This window comes from Artemia sp. Qi Xiang Cuo, chromosome 3 (genome assembly GCF_049724085.1).
Source record: "Artemia sp. Qi Xiang Cuo chromosome 3, ASM4972408v1, whole genome shotgun sequence".
Lineage (NCBI taxonomy): Eukaryota > Metazoa > Arthropoda > Branchiopoda > Anostraca > Artemiidae > Artemia > Artemia sp. Qi Xiang Cuo.
In genome coordinates, this window is record NC_142796.1 from 82,277,317 (window position 1) to 82,284,919 (window position 7,603).

The following is a 7,603-nucleotide window of genomic DNA, read 5'->3' on the forward strand; positions in this document are numbered from 1 at the left end:
GAAAATGATCCATATAAAAAGGGATAGAACACAAACCTGCTTAACTCCTGATTTAATACGAAACCAGCTGCTAATCTCATTTTCTATCCTAACCGCAGCAGTGTTACTCTCGTACATAGCACTATTCACTTTAATGTACTTGTCTGGTATATTATACAAGGATAAGATCTCCGCTAAAACTCTTCTATCAACAGAATCAAATGCTTACTCAAAATCTATAAAACTAAGAACTAAAAACGTTTGATCACTCAGGCGATTCTCTCAATGTTAACCTAAGAGTAAAAATTTGGTTGACGCATCCTCTACCTTTTTTTTTAAACAGCACTGTTCTTCTCTTATAACTTTGTCTACAGTATCTCTCAGTCTAAAAGTATTATTTTACTAAGTAATTTGCTACATACTGAGACAAGACTAATGGCTCGATAATTACCACACTCACTCTTATCACCTTTCTTATACGGTAGTTTAATTAAGGTTTTCCTAAAATCTTCAATAATTTATTTCTAACCTCAGATCCACCATATTTAAAAAACTCATTTACCACACTATCAGCACCTGTAGCCTTATTATTTTTAATCCTTTTAGCCCTGTTGCTAATTCTTTCTCACAAAAGAAATCTTCCTTCACGTTCAAGGTATCACAAACCTATTCATTTTCCTCTGTACCTTTTCCTGTAACTCTATCTTGGTTTAGCACAATCTGAAAATGTTCTGCCCATATCTCTTTAAGTCTTTCCTTATAACCAATTGTGGCCCCGTTCCTATCTTTAACTGGGATAAGTTAGGATTGACTACTCCTTCTCAATTTATTAACATGCCAGTACAATATTTTAGTATTATGCCGTCTAGCTGCTTCTTGCAGATCCTCGGCAATTTTAACTATTGCCTGCACTTCCCACCTCCTTAGTTCAGATTTTAATGCTTTCTCTAGTTTCTTTACATTCCTCTTATTTTCATATGATCTATCACTCAGATAATTCTTGCACAAGCCCCTCCTCCTCTCTATGGAACATAAAGGTTTTTCACTAATAAACTAGCTGCGCTCTTAGCTTTTTTCCCTAGGACACCATCACCAACTTCACAAATTGTTTTCCTAAAATTATTCCATCCATCTTCCACAATGTCAAATTTTAAACTCTCCAATTTAGTATTCAACTGTTCCTGGAATGTTTCTGTCAAATTTTTCCTCCTGGAGTCTACCACCATCATAATTTCCCAGGAGGTTGTTACCCTTCCGAATATCTGTTTTAATTAACCCTAGACACTACTAGATGGTGATCTTTACTTTTAACATCTATAATAGCACTCATATATACCCTAGTATCTTGTATCGATCCTGTCAGCCTTCGGTTTACAATAAAATAATCGCTAAGGGTTGCTGTCTTACCATCACAAGAATACCATGTTAACTTATGGGCCATTTTATGACCAAATACCGTAATTGTTATAACTAGATTATTATACCTACCAAATTGCAGCAATCTGTAGCCATTACTATTTTCTTTTCTTACACCAAATTTACCTAGGATAGGATACCATCTATCCTTATGTTTACGAACCTGGGCGTTAAAATCTCCTAATAAGAGCACAATATTTCTACCTAGGATCACATCTATTTGCTTATGTAACTGTAAGTAAAATGCACCTTAGTCACTAGTATCTCTGTCAGTAGGCTCTACAGTGTTGTATACAAGTTTACTACTACATCTGATATCCTTAACTTTTTAGTCATAAATTTAAAGATTAATGGTCTATTATTAATATCTTCCCAGCATAAACAAGACTTAGCAGCTTCCTTGTTCATCATGGGTCCCACTCCCTGTCTATGTACCCCATGCTTCTGTAGCAATAGAAAAAATTGATATTTGTAGCGATGGAAAATTCTCCAATTGTATTGCTTGTAGCACCGTAGATTGTTCAAACTAAGACTGTACTACGCTCATTAATTGGATGCAAATGAAATACAAAGTTATGCAAAATTGGCCTCTTTTTCTTGTGTTGTCTGAAAATCAGATTACCTCTAGGAGCGTTTACCTTGGAGACTTGCATACTAAATATCTATTATTAGGCTGAATACAGACATATAAGATGAATTAACACAGATAAAAAGACAATAAATTTATTGACTTACATATTTAGGTGCACAGCAACATGTCACTTCAATGACAATAATGGTGACCAAGATGAATGAGTTTAAGACTTCTATTTCAATGGACCTGCTTTAACTTTACGAATAATTCTCAAAAAGCACTTCTGCCGCACTATCAAACGCAGTTTTTCCGTCCTGCGCCATGAGGACTGGCTCACCATTGGCCCAAGAGGACCAAGAATGTAAATCTTTCGTCTAATGAATTCTTTTAAATATTTTTGATGATTCAAGTGTTCACACGGTTTTTTGCCATTTAAACTTCCTTAGAAATATTGTACATAGCATTTTTTTGCTACTAATTATCTTAGCGAAATTCGAACGATAGCGTCGTTGTTTGACTGAAACTAGAATGCAATTTCTCTTTATGCTGATTAAGAATTTAGACTATTGGAAGCGGTATTTGAACTCAATTAGGGGACGTTTAATTTCTGCCCGAATCATCTTTAGAAGGAAAGGATCTTGTATTTTAAATATATCGCATTTTACTCATGATACACATCACCCTTCCCATCAATTAATGACGTCCCGTCATTAGTAACTGCTCATTAGGAGTTCTAAAAAGTTTCTCTATTATTTTTCTTATTTTATTCTACATCCCTATCTAAAATTCATCTACCGTACTAAGATTATTTATGGTTCTAGGTTAGCTACTATACTAAGGATTTTTTTTCTCGCGTTAAAATTGTTCATTTGTGCCTTTTATAGAATTGTTAGCTCATGGCTTGCGCCGATTAGCCTTTGCGGTCATTCCTTGGTTAATCACGGGGTAATTGAAGTTTGGATTTGAAACGGGTTGTCGTCATACTATAGTGACTCTTTTAACATATTGTCTTTAACTTGAACTTCAAACATTTTCAAATATCGTTTAACTTCAAATATCGTTAAATATCGTTTATCTTGTTCTGATCGATGGGGTTCTCAGAATTAAACTTCAAATTGTCTTTAACTTCAGCTTCAAATGTCTTCAAATGTCTTTAAATATCATTTAACTTCAAATATCGTTTATCGTGTGCTGATCAATGGGGTTCTTAGAATTAAACTTCAAATTGTCTTTAACTTCAGCTTCAAATATCTTCAAATATCTTTAAATATCATTTAACTTTAAATATCGTTAAATACCATTTAGCTTCAAATATCATCACTATACTGTCAAATGATTCTGGGGTTCATAGTGAGTATCAAAGGCAATATCTATGTATTTATATCTTGTACTGACCGATGGGTTTCTCAGCATTTATGTGATTATATAGTTCATTAAAGCACTTGATACTGAGATTCAAATTTAGTGTTACCTGATACGTAATATGGTTCATGGTCGAAGAAACAACGATCAAAGGTAACTGTTGTTTTCGTAGACGAAGTTGAGATGAAAATTGCCTGGAGTCTATGGTGAGTACTCTTCGTTGGTTGAGATATGATGAAAATAGATGCTACTGGGTCGTATCTGTACTGGGCGACTCATTGTAATGCTCAATAACCAATGTGTCCATTTACCTCCTGTAATAAAATAGCGAGGCAGAATCACACGTTCTTTAAAGTAAATACTCATACAATAATTCACGCATTAATTGGGTTAAAACAACATTGTTCCCATTGGAAAATTCAATACATAGAAATTTCTTATAGAATATTAATTCTTTAGCTATAAGTATAGTCTCTTATTATACTTTCTAATATACACTTCTAAATACACTTTATTTTAACTTCTTTTAACACTTAGTTAATTTTACATTAGATCTAAAATAATCATTTAAACAGAGTTTATGCTACATGGTTAATTTTTGAGGTCTAATTTTACAACATATTTCATGTCTGCATTGTTCACGCACGTCTGTGCTGCTTAAGATATGCATGTTGTAGCGTCATAACCACACGGTTTTACGTAAACGTTACTACAATGAGGGAACAAGACGTAACAAGGACGAATGGTGACCTCTCTACCCACTCGTTTTCTAATGTCTTCCCTATTTCTTGGCTTAGACGTTCTCACTGGGTGTCGGGTTTAACCTCTGCATTTAAGCTGTTTTCCCGTGTTCTTCTCTTGGTTTTCGTCTTATTAGTCTCAGGATTTTTCCGTAATTACAAGTCAACATTGGTGCCTCATATTCGCCTTTCGAATAAAGTAATTAGATGCAGGATTTCCAAGCTTGCCCGCGTAGATTCCAGTTGATGCTTGGCAAAGAATATAAGCGTAATGAAGAACATCAATATCTTTTTAGAAGGCTATTGTTTGAGCAAACCCTTCAGCACTAAATAAATAAATATGATATTAAAGTCTTATTAGAATCCGTTAAGCGAAAAACACCTTTACCTTAATAGGGAATTCCTTGTGGGTTTTACTTAGTCGTCATTGAACATACACAGGGTTTTAATCCATATATCTTAACTGATCAAATGGTTTTAAACTTTTATATATTATTATTGAGATTTAATTCCTCATCCACCGTGAAATTCTACATATAAACGTATCAATAGCCAACTATAGATAAAGTTCGGATCGGATTTTTGTATCCCTCCGTTTAAAAGTATTTTTGCCCCTAATATTGACTGATGGCCCATACATTAGGACTGCCTCTATACATTCTCCAGCTTATAATGTGTAACCCTAATGAGTCATACTTAGTTACCATTTGATGTATACAGGGTTTTCTTCCGCAAACTTCAACCAATCAAATGATTTCAAAATTTAAGCATCAATTTTGAGCTTTATTCTGGTCGTGATATACCTCTATGACTGGTTGAGATATAACTTTAAAGCGTAGCTAGTAATCGTTATACAATTTAATTTTACATTATATTTCTCGAGTAAGGAACGTATGAGTAAGCAAACGTGCAGCACATAATTACACTGGTATCCTATTTTGTGTGTAGGCCTAAAATAATTATAATCTGCACTAAGATAAAATATGTCATATAATTAGACGCTTCTGTACTGGTAATTTCTTGTTTTGGATAATATCCATCTTGGTTAGGACATGGGTCGATTTTTCATAGAAAATCCAAGGGAGACCTGAGTCAGTATAGGTAAGGTATAACGTGACTGACTTGCGAAAATATGTCACAGAAATTAGAGCACAAGATATGTCAAAGATAAACCAATGAAATTAAAGGACATTTTTGTCACAGAACTATAGAACAGAGATCTCTCTGTTATTGTATGCGTCATAGATATAAACTAATGAAATTAAATTTTTCGCCAAGGAGCTAAAGAAATTAATTTCTCTGTTTCTCTTTGGAAGTAATGTTTAACACAGAGCTGTAGGACAGCATACGTAATAGAAATAATATAATGAAATTAAAAAGCTTTTCTTTTTTTTTCGCCTCGGAGCTGTAAGAAAGTAAGCTCTCTGTTTCTCTTTCAAAGCATTCAGATCCAAAAACGAAAACTTAGCTCACTGAAACCTTTGACTGGCCCTGATTGGCATAAAAATACTAATTTCTTACACTTGAAGGACTGAAAAATATCCCTTCCTACGATCGTTTACACCAAAAAAAACTACAATAATCAATCATGGGCCTTGGCTTCCTCCCCGGGCTTCCCACAAGACGGGGTCCAGCGCCAGTTGTCGTTTTCAGTAGACCACTAGCTTCCTATCTTCGGTTATTTTCGGTGATCGTCGACGTTTTGACATCACTTGTATTATTTTTTTTTCTTTTTTTTATTAATGTTGACTTGGTTAACCTTACTTGCACACTGTTGAACTTATTATGGTGTTAAATTTATTATCTTTTGAAATTTGTCTTTACATTAGTTAGGGATATTTCCATCTGTCAGGTTTTTTAACCGTTCTACCTGACTGTGTCGTTATTTTCTCCTCTGTTTCTTGTGGTTTTTTCTTTTTTGGTTATTCTAACGAAATAAGGTCAAACTTTTTGTATTGTTTTTTCAAAAATTCTTGCCCTTTTAATCTTGGTTCCTTCGCGTGTGCAGCTGCTAAATTCGGTTTTAATTTCCCTATTTCTTTTTACTACTATATGGTCTGATTCATCGTCGGACTGTTCAGAACTGGTTTCCGACGAATCCGGATTAGAACTTTTAGAGGTGGCACTTTTTGAGGTATCACTTGCCCTTCCTTCGTAAATTTCTACTCCTCTTGAAGTAAAAGGTTTATTCTCTACGTCCTCGTCTTGAGTCTTCAACTCGGGAGATTTGAAAGATTCTTGAGAGCTTTGGGAGGAATCAAAAGTTTTTGCGGGGTTCCTCCATTGTTTGAATGCCATGTCTTCAGGGGGATGGGGCGTTTTTTGCACTAGGGTTTCCCTCCATGAAGTCCACTGTTTAGGTTTGACCTTGGACACAGTTATATCATGATATTGACCTTGCTGGTCATCCTTTGGAGTTTTATTCCCGGGCAATGTACTTTGACTCGTTTTTATGGGAAAATTTATGAAATCCATAGCTTATCGCAGGTTTGTTTTAGTTAAATCTTTGGTAGGAGTTTTCTTTACAGTAATACCGGGGGTTTCTACAGCTCTGTTTAATTCTTCCTGCAATGACAGAAGCCTTTCTATTGGTGTTGCAGGGGGAACCATATCGTCTGAAAATCTTTTGGGGGGACATGGGGCCGAAATTCTATCGGGGAAAAATTGGGTTTTTGGAGATATTGTACAATATAAATCTCTTGCGCTCGCCGATGAATAACTTTTTGGAGTTTTTGGCATTCTTATTCTTACTGGTATTAGGGATTTTTTCTCTGGAATAACTAGATTTTTCATAGCTAAAAATTCTTCAAAATTTTCCTCATCACTGTCACATTCAAAATAATCTTGTTTAAAATTCAAAGGTTTTAGCTCTACCAATCTTGACCTAGAGAGCTCATTTTCCGAATCTGACGAATCAGTAGAAGAGGGATGTGACACCAATCTCTCGGGAAATTTGGCTCTTTTTATTCGGCTAACATGCGCCTTGTAAGTTCTTCCACTATCGGGGTTTTCGATTTTAAAAGTATATTCGTTGTCATACTTTTTGACTATTCTGTACGGTCCAGAATATTTGTTGGAAAGTTTTTTCCTTCCGTTTTTGCCTCGTTCTTTAGGTAAACGAAGTCTCCTACTTTGAAATCTATATTCCCCTTGACTTTGGGTTGGTTTCTTGGCTCTTGGTTTATTTTACATTTTTCCAACTCTTGCCTAACTATTTTATAAGTTTTCCTCATTCTATTTGTGAATTCTCGCTTTTAATCTTCCGAGCTATTATAACACTGCCGAGATTCAATAATCTCATTATACGGAATTCTAAAATCACGACCAAAAAGTAAATAAAATGGATTGTCTCTGGTTGCTTCGGAATAAGCCGTATTGATTATGTTAGTTAAGTTAGGTAGGAGTTTATCCCAGTCACTCCTATTTTCTTTAGTATAAATACTTAGAACAGCCAAGAATATTGTATGCCTGTTTTATATTTTGCCAATGTCTTGGGGATGGTACGGCGCAGTCACCATTTTCTCTATGTTCA